Below are 20,196 nucleotides of genomic sequence, written 5' to 3'. Positions count from 1 at the left end.
CCAAAACAACCATTTAATTAGGTATTAAAGGAAATTATTTTAAACATAAGAATTAACAAAAGTTATAACAAGATTATCCCTTTAACAGAATATTCCTCACCAAAACTCAGACAAAAAAATATGTGGAAAACTTTGTTTCCTGGACATGGCAATGAACCAAACTTGCATATGAGATTATTTAAATGATCTTCTTTCTCTCATGTATAATCTTTAAAGACTAGTTTCATTGTTTTGTTTTAGATAAAAGGTAATCATGGTTAATATAATAAAAAAACTGAAACTGAAGCTAGAATTGAGATTTTAATTCACAATTCAGTAATTTAATTTTGAGGGTACTGGGGATTGAACCCAGGGTCTTTACAGTAAGCTATATCCTCAGTCTTTTCTGTTTCTTTAATTTTGAGATAGGGCCTAGATAAGTTACCCAGATGGGGCTCCAACCTGATATCCTTCTACCTCAGCCTCCCAGAGTGCTGGGATTACAAGCATGTACCACCATGCACAGCTAATTGTTAATGTCTAAGTAAGTTTAATATTAACTGTTAACTTTTGCAAATCTGCTGGGCAACTTTCCCATTGCTGGGACAAAATACCCAACACCAACTTGAAAGAGGCTTATTTTTGATCAGTTTCGGTAGATTCGGTCCATAGTTGGCCAGCTCCAAGGCAGAACCATTGTGACAGAATAACATGGCAAAAGAAAGCTGTTCCCCACATGGTGGTCAGGAAGCATAAAGAGAAGGAAGGAGAATATACCTGAGTGTCTCACTCCCTCCAACCAGGTCCCACTTCAAACATGATACTTTAATGGAACATTTTAGATCTAACCATCTTTGAGATATGTATTTATAATATTATAAAAATATGAATTGCATACTAAATAACAACACTCTCTGGTCCAGGGAATTGTAAAAATTTGCCCCAAATTATATAATATAAGTATAACATTTGTTTTATATACAGATTTAATATAATTTATGAAACACCTTACATTTGCAGCAAGTAGGCAAAAAGCATATTTTTAAAACTTGCTTTCCTGTAACTTTCAACCTTTCAAGATCTTCTCTTATCTTTCACTTACTAAATAATATTAAAAACTGATTTGAGGGTTCATCTCAATTACATGACATGGTTACCACTAGAACTTTCAAGTCATTTCTGTTGCTATGTATTAAGAGAGAAGCAATGGTTAAAAAGGTATACTATATGAAAACTAAGTTTCTGGCTTTTTATTAGAAAAAAATCTCTAAAATTACCTTCTTTAGTAACTTTAACCAAATAATATAGTCCAAAGAAAGTACTCAATTAATATAAATTTGTACAGATAGCAAAGACAAAGGCAAACTCAATCGTAGTGAGATACTTCCTCACGAGCAATCCCAGCCTAAACCCATTACGGCTTTAAGTTTCAATTCAAATTTTACTTATTGAAGCCTAACTTGATCCTGTAACAGATTCTATTCTTCTTGTCTCTGAAGATATAAATTTATTATATATACTAGCAATTAGGTATATACTTTTCTAGTGTCTTAATAACTATTAAGTTCTTTGAGTTCAGAAATGTATACTAATTTATTTTCTATCCCCGTGAGATCTGGCACATAGTTGGCACCTAATAAATACTTTTTGGTTAGAAAAAACATGTTACACATGCTTAAACGATAAATTTAGCAGGAATGTCTGATTGATTAGGTTTTTAATGGAAGGTTATTTTTCTTTAAAATGACCAAATATGTTTCCTAAAATATAAATGTTGTCCAAATAATTCTCCAAAATACATTTCTCAAAGGCCTTTAATTTAAATGCACAAAATTTTTTAAAATAAATTAATAAATGTTTTTTCTTCTAAATTCATTTACAGCCTTTTGTGAAGGGCTGGCTTCATCCATCATCATCTCTCTTAGCAGCATTACTATTGATCAATTGTTTTATAGGCATTGTAGCTAACCAGACTAAAGGTTTTTCAAAACTGTGCAAATTATTTATATATTCCCTCATCATCACATGAAAAAGATCAAAAGTCTTTAGTCTCTCAGTCCTTCAGTTAATAAGTATACTAGAAACAGTCAAACATATGTATGTAACATTTAGCCAGCTAATGAAAACCCTGCTAAAGTATATGTACACTGTAGAATAATTCAAAGCATTTTGAAATGATTTCTTCAGTTGGCAAAAGTAAAAGGATTGAAATAATAGTACCCATTAAAAATGTTTCCAGGAATATTGCTTTTATGGATATATCCCAATGATCTCCCTTTTTTCCTACCAAATAATATAATTTTAAAAGATGTAGCAATATTTCCCTGGGCAATTAAATCTGCATGATTAATTGTAAGACACACGCCAGAGAAAGGAACTTTACATTCTGTTTTTCAAGTGACTGTTTTCTACATAATATTAATGTGGATTACTCCATACTGAATGAAAATTATCTTAAAACATAATCTAAAGTAAAGTATCTATAAATATTTTTGTTCCAATTATTCTCAACTAACAACATCAATATTATATTACTTAAAATAAGTATATTATGATGTATCTTCTTTACAATTGAAAAACCAGTTTTATTTACTATTATATTAATAAAAAGAAAACTATAGGGCCGGGGATTTAGCTCAGTGATGCCGCCACCTGCCTCGCAAGCACAAGGTCCTAAGTTCAATCCCCAGTACCTAAAAAAGCAAAAAAACAACAAAAAAAAGAAAACTATAATACTAACGACATACTCATTTAAACATATGACTTATTTCCTCAGTCTCAAATAAAACTATTATAATCACATTGTCTTAAATGTCCAGATTTGAAGTAATCTAAAATTAATTGATATCCTCTAATCTCATGATTTTTTCATGAAAGTGTCATAATAATAATAATATAGTTACAGCAATTCTGATTTTACAACCAAAAATGTAAACCACAATACTTAATTTATTTTTCTTAAACAGAAAGTCTATGTGGACAGAAATGGCTAATAGTAGTTCTCAAAATTTAACCTTGTCAAAAGAAAACATTGTAATCTGATTAATTTTTTAAGTTGACTATATTTATACAACTGCTATGTAAAATTAAGCCTTTTCATTTGCAAGACTTTGCATCTCATTGCTTATCATGGAAAACTTGTTCTCCTGTAATTCTAATAGAGTATGTAGTTTGATCTTTTTAATTAATTGTGAATCAGCAAGAAGTAAGTCTGACCATTGTAATTACTGTCCACATGTTCATTTCTACCAAATATGCCTCAGGTCAGCCTAGCAATTTTTATTTCACAAACGGCTATTTTTTTCCTTATTCATAATGTCATTCGTGAAATGATCAGCTATCCTAGCACTAACATAATGCCCATTTGCACTTGTTGTAAAAATAAAAAGTAATAAAATTTTGCTTAAACATCAAAGACAAAAGTGGGCAGCTTATAGATTCAACATTTCTACAACTTCCCTTAAACCATTCTAACTCTGCCTCCATTTCTTATATTATAGTCTGATCATATATATTTAATTCAATTCTTTAAAATTTCAGTAGACAACTTCAATGCTAACCTACCACTGCCCTGTCAGAAAATCTTTGATGTCACAGCATAATAGCTCCTGAAAGAACAGCACTAATAGTTAATGTAACATGAAACCTGAGCTCTGCAGTGGGGCTGTCTGCTGTCAGGAACAAACAATTTCACTGCTATTCCCTAGAAGTGACATGGTTGAGACCTATCTGTACAGCATCCCTCACTACCAACAGAAACTTGTATCTATTAGAAATTAAGAAAGCCAGATTCATTTTTTTAATTATACCAATCTCTACTTTGAAAATAAAGAATAAATTACATTTTAATGTCAAATAATGCATGTGGTTCCATCTTCCCCTGGAGACTGAAGTTGTACAATAACAGAAACTTCTACTGTTTTCAAAAAATTAATAGGCTAAATGGAAATGACTGGACTTACTACTAAGAAGCAACTCATGCATTATTTCATTATTTCAGAAGTCACACCAAACTTTTATGTCTCAAGGTCTTCTATAATATACTTGGACTGAAAATTACTATGCAGACCTTTTCTATAAGATATTTTTACATGATACCAAAATATCTGTTTAGGGCTAGCCATTTTAGCCAAAAGATCCATCAATATAGAAAAAAAGGAACCAGTAAAACTATGCCTGTCGATAAAGCAACCAGCACATTGATTTCTTTTTTAACCTACTGACAAACTGAAAATATGACAATATCTAAACCTGTATATAATAACTATGAGGGAAAAAAGACAATACTATTTATCAATATTTGACCAAAAAAAACTCTTTTAGGGCCAGGGATTTAGCTCAGTGGTTCTGCCGCTTGCCTTGCAAGCGCAAGGTCCCAAGTTCCATCCCTAGTACCAAAAAAAAACAAAACCCTTTTATGAAGCTTATTATGAAACACTGAGACATATTTGTTCCTCTTCTGAATCTTTCAATTTTTTTGCATTGTTCTTTTAGCAATCTGTTTCTTGACTTCTTTGTTATTATTGTCTCGAATTGTTATTTAATTCTCTCCCGTACAAGAAAATTTACTTTATAGGAAGACTTTAAAGAAAACTAAAATAAGTGGAGAGTCAGTACGTTTATGGATTGGAAGATTTAATGTTACAAAGGTGACATATCTCTAAAAATCCTTATAGATTAAATGAAAACTAAATGAAAAGTCCGAACAGTTTGTTTTGGTTTGGTTTTGGCTTTGGTTTGTTTTGCTATTTTATAAAACTTAACAAGTTAATTCTAAATTTACATGGAAATGCAAAGGGCACAAAGTGCCAACATAGTCTTGAAAAATAAGGACAAGAATGGTAGCCCTTACTCTACAAGATCGCAAGATTCATTATAAAGCAAATACAATGAAGTCAGTGTGGTATGGGTAAAGGATAGACAAATACTCCCAGAGAACATAATAAAAAACCCCAAAATAGACCCATGTTTAGCATTTGATACATGACAGAAATAAACTGAAGAATGGTATGGAAAATATGGGTTTTAATAAATTATCTGGGACAGCTAGACACCATAAGAGGAAAAAATAAACAACACCACCCTTACCTCAAATAATATACTAAAACAAAAGATAATAGAAAATAGAGAGATCTTTTGCAAAAGAGAAAGGGACCAAGAAGTAGAAGGATGGGAAAGGAAGGGAAGGGAATTACATGAGAAAAGAATTAAGATATGTTATGCACATGTACCAACTCCCCACAAAGAATATATACATTATGTACTACAAACATGTACTAATGAAAAAATAAAAATTGAAAAAATGAAATAAAACAATTACATACCAAAACAGCTTCAGGTACATTAAAAGGTCAATATGAAAGTAATAGAGATTATTTCTATGACCTCAGATAGGAAAACAATTTCTAATCAGCACAGGCAAAGGGTCAACCAAATAGGAAAAGATCAATAAATATTCAACTATATTAAAATTAAAAGCATCTTTCATTAAAAGATTTCACAATGAAGAGACAAGTCAGGAGTAGAAGATATTTGCAACATATAAATAATAATGCACATACAGAAGATAGAAAACTACATTTTTAAAACACAATTACCTAATAGAAAATAGGGAAAAAGATTTGAATGGTCACTTTATAAAAGAATAAATCTACCTAATCAAGATAGTTTCATTAGTAATCAAGAATGGAAATTTTTTAAATGATGAGATCATTAAACACTCAGTAGATAGAAAAAATTAAAAGTTCTACAATACAAAGTTTTGGCAAGGGTGTCAATGTCAAACTGCTCACAGACTTGGTGACAGTGTAACCACTTTTTAAAGTGTTTAGCTTTATCTAGTAAAGATGAAGATGGACATTCCCTCTCATCCAACTATTTCATCCTTGCATACAGTCTAGGGAAACTTGTACACATGAGTTCCAAAAATGAATATATGCACAAGAAGGTTTATAGCAGCACTGTTTATAATAACCAGCAACTGGAAATAGTCCAAATGTCCAATAACAATAGAGAAGATAAATAACTCTGATATTCACAAAATGAAAAAGAAATTAACTAAGACTTCATGATAATGAATAATATATGTTGAGCAAAAACTGCAGCACACATAAAAATAGATTCTGCTTGATTCCATCTATATACCATAATGCATAAAAGCAGTCAAAATCAAACTGGTTTAGAAACATGTTTAGATATGTACTCATAGGCATAAAACTATAAAGTAAAGAAACTGACTAACATTAAATGCATAATGGTAGTTGCCCTTAAAAAGAGAAAGTGTGAGTACAGTTCAAAAAGGACACAAATAGCTTCTAGGATGTTGGTATTCTTTTTTTTTTAACCTAGATATTGGTTACATGGGATTCACTTTATAATTATTCATTACACATGCATACATCTACATTTTAAATACTTTGCTCATTGCATGTATACATTTCAATTTTCAAAAAGAAAGAGCAAATCTACTTCACACAGTTCTTGTGAATATAGGTGAAAAGAGACATGGAAAGATCTTCAAAAACTACAAACTACATATACTCATTTTTATAAAGGTAGTTAAGAATGGAAACCACTATGACTTATAGATCAAGCAAGCAATAACCTACAATATGTAAAACACCCCTACCTCAAAAACATATCTTGTCACCTCAAAATAATAAGACATATCTTGTATAATACCATAAAATGGTATTTACACCAGGCATGGTGGCACATGCCTGTAGTTCCAGCACTTGGGAGGCTGAGGCAGGAGAATTGCCATGAGTTCGAGGCCAGCCTGCATTACATAGTGATATAGTGATTTCAATGCCAACATGAACTAAGTGAGACCCTGTCTCAAAAAACAAAATAACAACAACAAAAGGTATTTACCATTCTTCTTTTAGAGATTCATTCCTTTGGACTACAGCATTATCCTTTATTAACATTAAACTGTTTTCAGAGAAAATACTCTAAACAGAAAAATAAAACTATAAGGGATTTCTAAAAGATTTACTATATTAAGACTTGGGGTTTTTAAGATTTAGGATAAATATACCCAATTTCATGTTTCCTATCAACAGTCCTATATGAAAGGTCTTTTCCTCCATGTAACAGCCCCTCTAAGATATTACAGATCAGAGAGCTGTCTTTAAAACCAAAATATAATTATTTCAAAGTATAGATAACTAACTGAAATAAACTTTTAAAATTAAATAAAACAAAAGAAGGAATAGAAGGAGGAAGGAGAAATGAAGGAAAGAAGAAAGGTGAGAGGGAAGATAGGAAGGGAGGGAGGGAGGAGGAAGGAAAGAAAGCAGAAAGAAGGGACAGAAGGAGGGAGAAAAGAAAAAAAGGAAGGAAGGAAGAAGTGAGTTTATTTATTTTTACTAATTCATATTTTTTAAACCAGGATCTCAGATACATACAAATCTCATATTCAAATGTATACACACAAATGTGCACTATTTCACTTGCTACATCGGTAAGTATAAAGGACATGAATAGAAAAATATTTAACTTCATTATGCATTGTGAAAAACAAGTATGTATCAGTTTTCACTATATTAATTATTATACTTTCATTTTTCTTCTTTGTATATCAAAGCTTTCTTTATCCCATGCTTTATTTCTGAAGAAGCCTTGTCTCAGCTAATAGGAGTGTAATTGCTGGGACACACAGTAATTCTATGTTTAACTTTTTAAGAAACTGATAAACTGGTTTCTAAACAGGCTGTATTTTATATTACCATGAGAATGTATAAAAGTTACAATTTCCCCACACTCTTGCCAAAATTTGTTGGTTTCTTGTTTGTTTGTTTGCAGTCATCCTCAAATGTATAGTATGTGAAGCAGTTTCTCATTGTGATTTTGATTTGCATTTTCTTTTTTTTTTTGTACCAGGGACAGAACTCTGGACCTCTCGCTTGCAAGGCAGGTGGCGGCACCACTGAGCTAAATCCCCGGCTGATTTGCATTTTCTTAATGTCTAATGATGTTGAGCATTTTTTTGTATTTGTTGGCCACTTGTAATCTTATTTGGAGAAATAATGATTCAAATTCTTTGACTTTTTAAAATTTGGGTCATCTACTACTGAGTTGCAATCTGAATAAAAATTCCTCATCAGATACATGATTAGAAAATATTTCCTTCACACTATAGGTTATCTTTTCACTCTTTTAATGATTTCTTTGAAAGTTTTTAATTTGATGAAGTACTATTTATCTCTTTTCATTTGTGTTTTTGATGTCATATCTAAGAAAGCATTACCTAATCTGAGCTCATGAAAATTTACCCCTATGTTTTCTTCTATGAGTTTTATAGTTTACATCTTTCGTGTATTTTGAGTTAATTTTTATATGGTGTAAGGCAGGGGTCCAATTTCATTTGTACAAGAATATCTAGTCATCTCAGCACTATTTGTTGAAAAGCCTATTTCTTACCCTTGAATTGTCTTGTCCCCCTTGTCAAAAATAACATTAGTAGGGCTGGGGCTGTTACTCAGTGATAGGGCACTTGCCTAGCAACTGTGGGGTTCTGGGTTTGATCCCCAGCACTGAAAAAAAATCTGCATTTAAGATATAATTACTGTTTACTTATAACTCAGAATTTTGAATTGTGGCTTCTTTTCTATGAACATATATGGAAAAATAAGTTTTTAGAATCACTATATTGACCATCCAAATAACATGTGGATACTTTTTAAGTCTTATTTTTTCAAATTTTAATTTTACTGCCTAGTACTTGAGACTAGTTTATGATGCCCTGAAGTAACTACCAGTAGCCATGAAGCCCTGCATAGAATTCAATTTCCTCCACCTTTCAATTGAAAAGATATGGGTAACTATATTTCATTGTCCCCCACCCAAAGGGTACTCCATCCTCAAGTTGTTGTGAGGCAAAGGAGTGAGCTCTGAAGGACCGAAAAGGAACAAAGGAAATTGAGCAGTCAGGGGTTCAACCAAAGTTAATCTCTTAGATTTCTATAAATAAGAATTTGCTTGAAAATTGGGTTCCTTGCTTTCAAAAAACTTAAAAGCTACAGGATTCTATGACTTTTGAGAAGAAATATGGGTAGGGATAAATATTAGATATATAAAGATAGAGATAAAGATAAGATTTAAGACTGTCCTGAATAATACACAGAGAAGGACTCTGGGCAGTGAAGAATTACAGTCTGAGTAGTAAGGCACAAAATAAGAACAGATTACAAATTGAAAGGGGAGGTTTGGAGAATAAAAATACTTCCATTTAATGGTTTTTTTGTTTTGATTTCCAACATAGCTGAAGAATGTTTGTTTTTTTGGAATTTTCCCCTCTCATCTCATAATAAAAAGATGGAAATATTCTGATTTATCCAAAGTTTGTTTCAGCTGTGATTCTATTAGTCTAAACTCCAATGACAACTACACTATTTATTTTAAGGAATCAGCTAGCTACATTAATTCACTACCTTTAAATATACTTTTCAATATTTTCACATAGTAAATGAATATGAATGTGAACACACAACTTCCTTGGAAATGAATTCCACTCCTTAAATAAATTGCTTTGTGAATTCAATCATTATTTTTTCTTCTCTTTTAAATGCTCTATTTTTTATTGAAATAAATTTGCTTTGCATGGTAGCATACATCTGTAATCCTAGCACTTGGGAGACTGAACCAGGAGGATTGCCACAAGTTCAAGGCCAGCCTATATACATAGAGAGTTCAAGGCCAGCCTGGAATACATAGTGAGACTCTGTCTCAAAAAAACAAACAAAAAATTAACATATACAAATAGTAACATTCACTAATCTTAAATTCAGTAAATGAATGTACTCAGTGAATTTTTACTTATATATTCTCACATATAACCACCACCCAGATCAAGATATTAAACATTCCCAGAACCAAAGTTTCTCACATTCTTCTTCCTAAATAATAACGTATCCCCAGAGATAACCATTCTTCTGATTTCAATCATTGTGGAGTAGTTATACCTATTCTTATACTTAATAAATGAAGTTACAGTGTACCTTCTTATCTTCCATCTACCTCTAAACTTTATCTGTTTCTTTTTCAACTACTTATGTATCCTCCACTTAATGCCTATGACATTCATTCCTGTTGTTATATCAGTATATTTTTATTGCTGTGTAGTATTCCATTGAATAAGTATACCACAATTAATCCATCCTCTTATTGATAGACATCAGGATTATTTATAGTTTGTGGCTATTAGGAAAAAAACATGCTATTCATGTTTTATGGTGGACAAAAGCACTTATTTCTCTTGAGTATTTACCCAGAAATGTAACTGCTAGTCATAGAAAGGAATATGCTGACCTGTCACGGGACCAGCTCGAGGAGAACCATATAGACTTTTGACTGGTGTTGAGTATATTGTTGGAAGGAAAAACTGTGCCATTTTAATTGACAATGATCAGTCCATCAGTCAAAATCATGCTGTGTTGACTGCTAACTTTTCTGTAACTAACTTGCAAATAGGTGAAATTCCTACTTTAACAATAAAAGATAATTCTAAGTATGGTACCTTTGTTAATGAGGGGAAAAATGCAGAATGGCCTTTCTCGAACTTTGAAGACAGAGGATAGAGTTACTTTTGGAGTGTTTGAAAGTAAATTCAGAGTAGAATATGAGCCTTTGGTTCCATGCTCCTCTTGTTTAGATGTCTCTGGGAAAACTGCTTTAAATCAAGCTATATTACAACTTGGAGGACTTACATTAAACAACTGGACAGAAGAATGTACTCACCTTGTTATGGTATCAGTTAAGGTTACCATTAAAATTTTGCATCTTCCTCAAATTTGTTTATGTCCAAAGCTAATTGAAGAATGACATTGGGAAGTGACTCATCTCCTTTTATACAATATGTGCACTCATTTGTGAACGTCCAATTGTAAAGCCAGAATATTTTACTGAATTTGTTAAAGCAGTTCAGTCCAAGAAACAGCCTCCACAAATTGAAAGTTTTTACCCACCTGTTGATGAACCAGCTATTGGAAGTAAAAATACTGATCTGTCAGGACAACAGGAAAGAAAACAAATCTTCAAAGGGAAAATATCGGTATTTTTAAATGTCAAACAGCATAAGAAATTAAGTTCAGCAGTTGTTTTTGGAGGTGGAGAAGCTAGGTTGATAACCGAAGAAAATGAAGAAGATAGTTCTTTTTTTCAGCTCCTGGAACTTGTGTGGTTGACACAGGAATAACAAATACACAGATCTTAATTCCCGACTCCCAGGAAAAATGGATTCACTCAATTATGGATATAATCCAAAGGCAGGGTCTTAGATCTATTCTTGAAGCAGAAATTGGATTGGCAGTTATTTTCATGACTACAGAGAATTATTGTGATCCTCAGGGCCAGCCAAGCACAGAATTAAAAACAAAGACTCCAGGGCCAAGCCTTGCACAAGACTGGTCAGTCAGTGAAAAACTCATGTCACGTGCTCCTGAGAACACTGCAACATATGTAGCTGACACAGAATCGGACCAGGCACATACATGTATGTATTCAAGTGAAAATCCAAAAGCAATAAAAATCTCCAAAATGGAACAAAAATGTGGATCATCTTTACAAGAAATACCCATTATAAAAGAAGCCCCCAAAACAAGCTCCAATAATAACATAGCAACAAATACTCTGGTTAGGGCAAATATCCAAAACTATCAGCTTTCACCAACTAAATTCCCAAGTGTAAATAAAAGTAGAGGTGGCGCTTCTCAGCAACAGACAAATACCATTAGAAACTACTTTCAGCCATCTCCCAAAAAAAGGGAAAGGGATGAAGAAAACCAAGAAATGTCTTCATGCAAATCAGCAAGAATAGAAATGCCTTGTTCTCTTTTAGAACAAACACAACCTGCTATAACCTCACTATGGAAAAACAAAGAGCAAAATCTATCTCAGAATGAACCTATGGACACAAAATCAGAAAACTTATTTACAGATTATGAAGATTTAAAATCCAGTGTGAAAAACTCTAACAGTAAATCTATTTCTACAGAAAGTCTAAGATCATAAAAAAGGAAAGAAATTGATTTGGCCATAGAAGATGAACTATTGGAGCAGTTATTCAAGAACACAAGACCAGAGTTAGAAATTGAAATGAAAGTTGAAAAACAAAAAGATGTCAACATTAGAAAAAAGCCAAGATTGGATATAGAAATAAATAACAATTTTGATGATAAAATAATACCAGAAAGTGACAAAATACCTCAAGAAAGTGAAGTTGGGAAGAAAAGTGAGCTCAAGAAAGAATCACTGTGGTCAACTAAAGAAATATATAATAATGATGAACTTCAGGACAGCAGTGAGATGCTTCCAAAAAAGTTGTCAATGACTGAATTTAGATCACGGTGGTTAAACTCCACTTATAGAAACCTGTGTGGGATAAATAACGATCATGGTCATCAACTAAAGAATTTCAAGAAATTCAAAAAGGTCACCTTTCCTGGAGCAGGTAAACTTCCACACATCATTGGAGGATCAGATCTAATAGCTCAACATGCTCGAAAGAATGCAGAATTAGAAGACTGGTTGAGACAGGAAATGGAGGTACAAAAGCAACATGCAAAAGAAGAGTCTCTTGCTGATGATCTCTTTAGGTATAATCCTAATGTTAAAAGGAGACTATAACTGAGAACTTTAAAAAAAAATTATGAACCGTCACCTGCCTCACAAGCGCAAGGTCCTGAGATTGATCCCTGGTACAGAAAAAAAAAAAGGAAATTATGAAAACAAGTTTCCCAGCAAGCATTTACTTCAGGCCAAGATATATGAATACAGTGTATAGAAGAGATTTAAGCTTTTGTGGCCCAAATTTGTTAAATAAAATGCACAAAACTCTAAAAAAAAAAAAAAAAGAATATGCTGAACTTTAGTAAATACTGACAAATAGTTTTCAAATTGCTTACAGCAATTTACACTCCCACCAGTAGTCTATGAGAGCTCCAGTTGTTCTACATCCTCATCAACATTTGAGCCACTGTAGATCTTTTAAATTTTAGCCTAAATGCTCCATTTACTAATTTTATAAAACCTGTCATTTTACTAATTGTGAAACAGAGTATATATTATCCTCCTCTTCTCTACCTCTCAGCTACAGAGAATGTAGTCTCAGCCAGCAGCACTAAGGAAAAGAAGCCACGACAGAACCTAGGGTCTAATTAGAAACAAGCTGAATTTTATGTCCCATCCACACTGAATCAGAATCCACATTTTACTAAAAGTCCCCAGGTGAGGATCATGTCTACTAAAATTTAAGGAGCATCATTCTACTTGATTAAAAGATAATAAATTTCTAGAATAATTAAAATATCCTCAAAATCTTTCCAATAGACTATATCAGTGAGCAAGATATGTTTTAATAACACATTCTTTTTATGAAATTTAATTACCAAGACAAGATTCTAGAATATCTATGACTAGCCACCTGTAAGGAAGAGAGGTAATCAGTAGGACCAAACATTGGATTCACACAGAACAGTTTCTGACATATTATCCCCTTTTGTTTCCTTGTCAAAAATGCTTTTTTACTAGATTGAATAGTGCATTGAAAACAATATATCTGAATTTCAGCAAAGCATTTAACAAATGTCCTCAAATATCCTTACGATACTATAGGGTACTTATAGTATGACCCTATTCTAATCATTCTATGTATCTTGCCATCTATGTAAAACTTAGATACTTACTAAATTTTGTTGAATTTTTAATTAAGTCTTGTAGATGTACAAATAAATGCAAGCTAAGTGCTAGCACACACTCAACAAGTTTCTAATAATACGTTAAATGATTGAATCAGGAGCCAAAGAGATCTTAACCATAATTTTTTAAATGAGGAATTATAAAGAGAATATAACTACAACTACAGAAAAGCATAAAATAGTTTTTAAATCATATTACCTTATATTTTAAATCAAGAGAAAATATGATTCTCAGTAAAATATAAAATTCCAAAACAAATTTGAGAAAGGTTAGAAAATAAGAACAGACCAATAAAATACCGTTAAATATCCACCTTTAACATGTGAAGATCAAATAATCTTACAGGTAAGTTTTGTAAATGATTAAAGAACTGACAAATTTCTATGCTCCCCAAATTATCCCAGAACAACGACAAAGACAGAAAGCTTCCAATTCATTTTAAAAGCTGACATAACCCTACTACTGAACCCTACAAAGATAACACCAAAATACATAAATAATAGATACAAATTCACAACACAAATTTCAAATTCAGCAGTATGATTACACACACACACACACACACACACACACACACACACACAGAGTAACCAAGTAGCTTTTTGGAGGAATACAAGGATATGTAAGCATTAGAAAATCTATCAACATATTTTACCCCATATTAACAAAATTGAGGAGTCAAAATTGATATTTTTCAATAAATGTCAAAAAATACTTGAAGGAATTTTAAAACCATACAGAACCAAAAGATTTTAATTTTTAAAAAGACTCAATTAATGTAGCCAGAGAAAATCTATATGGAATAAATGCAAGCTTCTGCACTTGGGTCCAAAACAACCAGAAGCTCAAGTATGAGAAGAGATATGGTAAACAAAAGGCTTGTGAAGGCTAATTGGCAGTAAGATTAAATGAGTCAACTGTGTGATGTGGCTTCCATGAAAATTTAGGCTCTTATAATAAAATAATATTATCCAGGACAAGAGAGGTGATAATTCCACAGTACTGTATAATGTAGTGGTTATACTTAAAGGCTCAAACCATGAACATTATGTTTTAGTGCGGCCTTAAGAAAATTACTTAATTACCAATTGTCCTCATCCGTAAGTTGGAATTAGTAATACATAGCTCACAAGGTTAAGTAAGACTTATACAAAATCATGCTTTGTACATAATATTATTCAATATATAAAACAAAACTTCTAACCAAGTCACTCAAGCAATTTTTTTTTTTGAGACAAGGTCAGGCTGGCCTTGAACTCACTACGTAGCCTAGGGCGGCCTCGAACTCACAGCAATCCTCCTGCCTCAGCCTCCCAAGTGCTGGGATTACAGGCATGCACCATCACACCTGGCTTGCCCATGCATTTTTTCATTCAGCATTATCTTCTGAGCACACATGAGGTACCAGACACTGCTCCAGTCATCAAAAATTTAACTAATAAACAGACAAAACTTCTGACCACATGAAGCTTAGAACCAGGAAATAATTCCCGACCTGCCCCACACACACTCCATCCCAGCATGGTCTGGACAATACCTACCTGGAATCACATCATTAAAGGATGGTTAGAACACTTTTCCAACTCTTAAGGTTCCATAATACAAAGACTATGAGTTGACAATCTGAAGTACAAATACCTAGAAATGCATTCTCAAGCTCTAATCTACCCATGAGAGACTATAACAACTACCACACACCATTACCATATCCTGCAGTACCATCATCACGACACTGCTGCCTGCAAGACAACCTCTTGACTTCGCAGCTGCCTTCTCAAATACTACCTCACCTGTTCCTTTAGATGCTGGATTTACTGATTCCACCACTGACACAGCTACTCTTTTTTTTCTCCATTATGCCTTCTCCACCAGAGAAACAGCATAAAATCATTAGTGGAAAGAGCTTGGCTTTTGTCATCAGATAAACCTGAGTCCAAATCCTAGACCTAACAGAGCCAGTCTGCTGCCTCTACTAGGAAGGATTTCTGGACCTAAAAGTCAAGTCTGTAGTCACTGGCCAACCCAGGCTGTACCTAGGCGCTCCCTGGGTGGTACTTCCTGGGTCAGACTTCCTGGCTGCTGGCTTCTTCTGCTTTCAGCTCCATCACTGCTTCTTCAGTTACTGCTCCAATAATAAATTCAGCCCTGAGAAAACTCATACCCAAACCCACTCTGTATCCAAGTCCACTAGTCTCCATAATCTATGAAACTCAAAAAGGAAGAGGCTGACCTTATAACTAAGGAATTGTAAGAAAAAAAAATGAAGGAATTGTATCTCAACAGATTTATTGATTTGCTGTTGAAGAGGTTCTCAAAGTGCACATTACTTTAGATCAGTGAGAGTTCTCTCGAAGACTCTCTAGAGTTCCTGTGTGGGGAAATTGTAGCGTGATTTCACATTACATTCTACAAAGGTAGTTTTTTTAACCTCTTCAATAAAGTATCTGAATATAGTACTCTTTATTTTTGGCCAGATTTTCCTTTTGAAGGCATTCACTTTAATAATAGCCAATGCTTATATCACGCCTGTTACATACTATGTTCTCTTTTATACACATACTTTCCCCTTAGTCTTTAAAACGACCCCAAGAAGTAGGTACTATTTCACAGAAAAGGAAACTGAGGCCTGAAGAAATTAAGCTAAGTTCACACTGCTAGGAAGTAGTGAAATATTTTCTTAATCCCAAACTAATTTTCTAGCACCTAAGTCATAGAAATAGAATTACAGTCACCATAGAATTTCTGTTCTTCAGAATACTTAACCAAGAATGCTAAGAACAGGCTTTAAAACATAATTTTAAGTAGAGAGGGCAACACAGATTCATGAGAAGAGAGTATTTTAAATGTTTAGGTCAAAAGGATATTCAAAGCTTCAGTATTTTCAACACTACTTTGCTCTAAAATTGGCATCAATCCAAAAACCTTCAGGTTGAAATGATTATTAAGTGCTTTAAAATGTAAGCATCTATATCTAAAAAGAAATTTAAATAGCCCTAGTTTTTACTTAATGGCTGCTCACTGTACACTGCAATTCTCATACACCATTTTTTATACAGTAGAATACCAATGGAGAGAAAACTGTCCTAACTGGCTTTGTACATTGCTGAAACTGACAGAAAAAATGCATCAATTCAGAAAGAAGCTTAGACATGTAATGGGACATGTGGAGATTAAATATAACAGGTAATTCTGCCCAAATCCAGAGGGAGATCTACTACTACTTGATAAATAAATGTCAGAGATGGTGTCCCTATAAGTGAAGAGCCAATCATTAGTGACCTTCAAAGAACTCATGCAATACAGTGCTCTTCCCTAGCAGGAGCAGAATCTTGAGAGGAAAAAAAGATAATTGGTCATCAAATAAAAGTGAACCATCTACATGGTCCAAAAAAAGAGAATTTGAGAATTTCTGTATGTGAATGGGAATCTGACAGAAGTACAGTCAGTCTTGCTTTGCACTATACCACATTAACTTAAACGAGTGTATAATGGAGCCATGTCCACATTTTGTATGATTATAGCAAACCATGACATAGGAGCTGTGTAAAACTGAAATTGGAACTTTGCAAAGTGAAAACATGGTTCTGATATACAAGAGTTTCAGCTAGCACCATGATATACAAAGCATGTTTATCAACCACACCTATAAAAATTCAGCAATATACAATAATAATTCAATTTATTATCCTGATTATCTTGGCTCACAGATTGTACCGAGGAAATCTCTTGACTTACTTGCCTATTATGTAGCAGAAATACCATGGGACTTCAAGTCAGGACATCTATGTCTAGATTATAATTTTGCTACTCAGTGGCTATGTAGTCTTGGACAAGGTATTTTCCCTCTCAAACTCTTAATTTCTTTTTATATAAAATAGAGGGCCAGGGATTTAGCTCAGTGGTTTCACTGCCTGCTGGGCAAGTGCAAGGACCCAAGTTCGATCCCCAGTATCAAAAAAAAAACAAAAAACAAAATAGGGATAATGGCATCTACCTCCAGAGTTGTTGTGTAAATTAAGTAATAAAATAATAATCACTAATATTTAACAAGAACATATCAGGCAGTCTTCCAAGTATACTAGCTTATTTAAATCTCTCAAAAAATTATGATACAGGTACTATTATTATTTCCATCTTATAAAAGCACCCAGAAATGTGGCATAATACAACATGTTTGGTGATATACATCCATTTCATTACTCACTATTACTTCCATCCACGGGAATAAATGGGTACTGAAAGAAAATGAGAAAAAATGAAATGTTTGTTTATTAGATGTTTCAGAAAACTGATAGAAGTTATGTTCTTAATAAAAATAAGTGGTGAGGGGTTTTTTTCCTAGAGATTATTCTACCCTCCTCCTCTTGAGTGCTAGATGTGCTCTAAGATTTTGGAAGAGGTTAACTGGCAGACTTCAAAGACAGCCAACTCTGTTATTGACAGAAGCCATATTCAAAAAGCCTGGCACTGGCCACTGCTCCCAGTCTAGCCAAACACATGCAATGAATTGATGGCTGTGTCCCAACACCCTGCTTATCTCATCCAGCCCAAACTCCTTCACAGACACAACCCTTCCAATGCTAATATTTCCTCCCTTTCTTCTAACGTTCTATTAGATACTTCTGGTTTAGAATGCAAGAGCCCTGACCAGGGCTACATTGTGAAAATGCACTTTGTCAACATTGTCTGGAAAAGAGAAAAGAGGAAGTTAGAAATATTTTATGGTTGCTGCTCCTTAGTCATCATCCATGAATTTATAGAATAAATTAGACTGCTAGCATTTATCATCTTAGAAGATACAACGGACATGGTGAAAGGAGGTTGATAAACAGGACAAGGAACTTCATTGAAAGTTCTGTGTCAGAGGGCAGGCCAGAGCACTGTCCTGGAAGGGAATGAACAGGGCATCAGAGCTAAAACCTCTTTAGAAATCATCAAGCTTTCTAGTCTGCCAATGAAGGAACTAATTTCTAGAGAGAAGTGACATAGCCAGAGTCACCCAAAGTTTACTGGTAGAGCTGAAATTCCCAAATGCAGCCCAAACGGTATACTAACAAGTTAGAGATGCTGATGACAGTGTTTGCTTACTGACATCCCTGACTGCTGCCTTATTCACCTTTCCCAGCTTCTGCTCTGATTGTATCTAAGTCCAAGGAATGCTGAGTATAGAAGCAAAAAGAGCCTCAGGCATTCAGGACAGGAGTGATCCTCCACTTGGTCCCCTCTCCTAAAACACAATATATATACTTAACTATAAAACCTCACCGATCCCTTCACAATGACAAAAGGGCTCAAATGGCTTTTCCTAAAGAATAAAAAATAGGTTCTGTCCATTTCCTCCCTCATATCAGAGCCCTGTAAAAATGCCACATTGCTGTTTCTGAACCCCAACAGTGGAAAATCTGTAACGCCACTTCCTGTCTGGGATTCCAGTGATGGCTGCACTCTTCCAAGGGATCCTGTCCCAAAATAGTGTCCTCTGGAGACCATGGTTTTATTCATCATACCTTCCCCTCTCTTTCCCACCTACTTTTTCATTTCAGCGGTCTCCTAATACGTGTGCCATCCTAGCAGCACACTATATAAATGTATTAGGTTTGTTTATTCATTCATTCATTCATTTAAAGAGTAAGAACTAACCTTACCTAAATTTAAATACAGATTGACAACCTGGGTTTACATATCAAACATTAAAGCCTCAGATCCTGTACCAGAAGTATCCTACATAAGAAGGGAGCTTAACTGTCGATATTATTATCTAGTTTTTAACTAAACTAACCCAGAACAAATGCCCAGCTGGTTTTAAAAGATCATCCCAAAGAAACAACAGTTCAAGGATATCAATAATTTAAGCCTTACTGACAAGACCGTGACCAACCTGACACTTGTACACTAATAGGAGACCTTTAGCAACCATATTACAAGATAAAAATAATGATGATCCAAGCAGATATGACAAAAGCAGGTCAGGTTTTTTAATTATCAAGAAGACAAATTTGAGATATAGATTTATGTCTAATAGCAGTAACAGTGATCCTTGCCCTATTGTACTTTGAGATGTTAATAAGAATATCAAGCATTTACAAGTAGCAAAACATTTTTAAACTAAGCACACAGATATAAATTTAAATTGCTAGAGCTAGGGATATAACTCAGTGGTAGTGTGCTTGCCTAGCATGCATAAGGCCCTGGGTTGGATCCCCAGCACTGTAAATAAATATACTAAATACATAGCTACAATGTTTTCAGCAATGTTTAAAATACAAAACTCAATCCAGTATTTCGCAAAATTTTAACAAACTTCATATTAAAAGTTTAGAATCCTCTCCTGAAGTTCCTTTATAAAAAAATCGTTTCTCAGCCTTTTGGCTAAGATCAAGTGTAGTTCCTTTATAAAAAGCAAAATGATACATACCATTAGAGAAATACTTGTTCTTCCCGCTGCTATAAAAAGGGTTAAATAATACACAGTAAACAATATGGCAAATTTAAATACATTCCCTTAATTAAAAATCAGAG

The 20,196-nt window shown here is 33.6% G+C and overlaps 1 protein-coding gene and 1 pseudogene across 21 annotated transcripts in view; one reads left to right on the top strand and one right to left on the bottom strand.

The window, feature by feature from the left end:
* The window catches only part of Sox6 (SRY-box transcription factor 6), a 689,857-nt gene that overhangs the window by 564,710 nt on the left and 104,951 nt on the right, over positions 1–20,196 (bottom strand). For 4 of the 21 annotated variants that reach the window (XM_087211275.1, XM_087211280.1, XM_087211276.1 and 1 more), the window contains exon 2: positions 17,882–17,912. The exons of the other annotated variants lie outside the window; for them this stretch is intronic. The gene's annotated coding sequence lies outside the window, so the exon portion shown is untranslated. The remainder of the gene's footprint in view (positions 1–17,881; positions 17,913–20,196) is intronic. 21 annotated transcript variants of the gene reach the window in all.
* LOC101707723 (nibrin-like) lies at positions 10,296–12,606 on the top strand (annotated as a pseudogene).

Source organism: Heterocephalus glaber, unplaced genomic scaffold (assembly GCF_053883595.1).
Source record: "Heterocephalus glaber isolate CG9 unplaced genomic scaffold, H.glaber_assembly_v1.0 deba00001428, whole genome shotgun sequence".
NCBI lineage: Eukaryota > Metazoa > Chordata > Mammalia > Rodentia > Bathyergidae > Heterocephalus > Heterocephalus glaber.
Note: the sequence above shows the minus strand (reverse complement) of the source record. Positions and strands in the feature narration are given on the sequence as shown.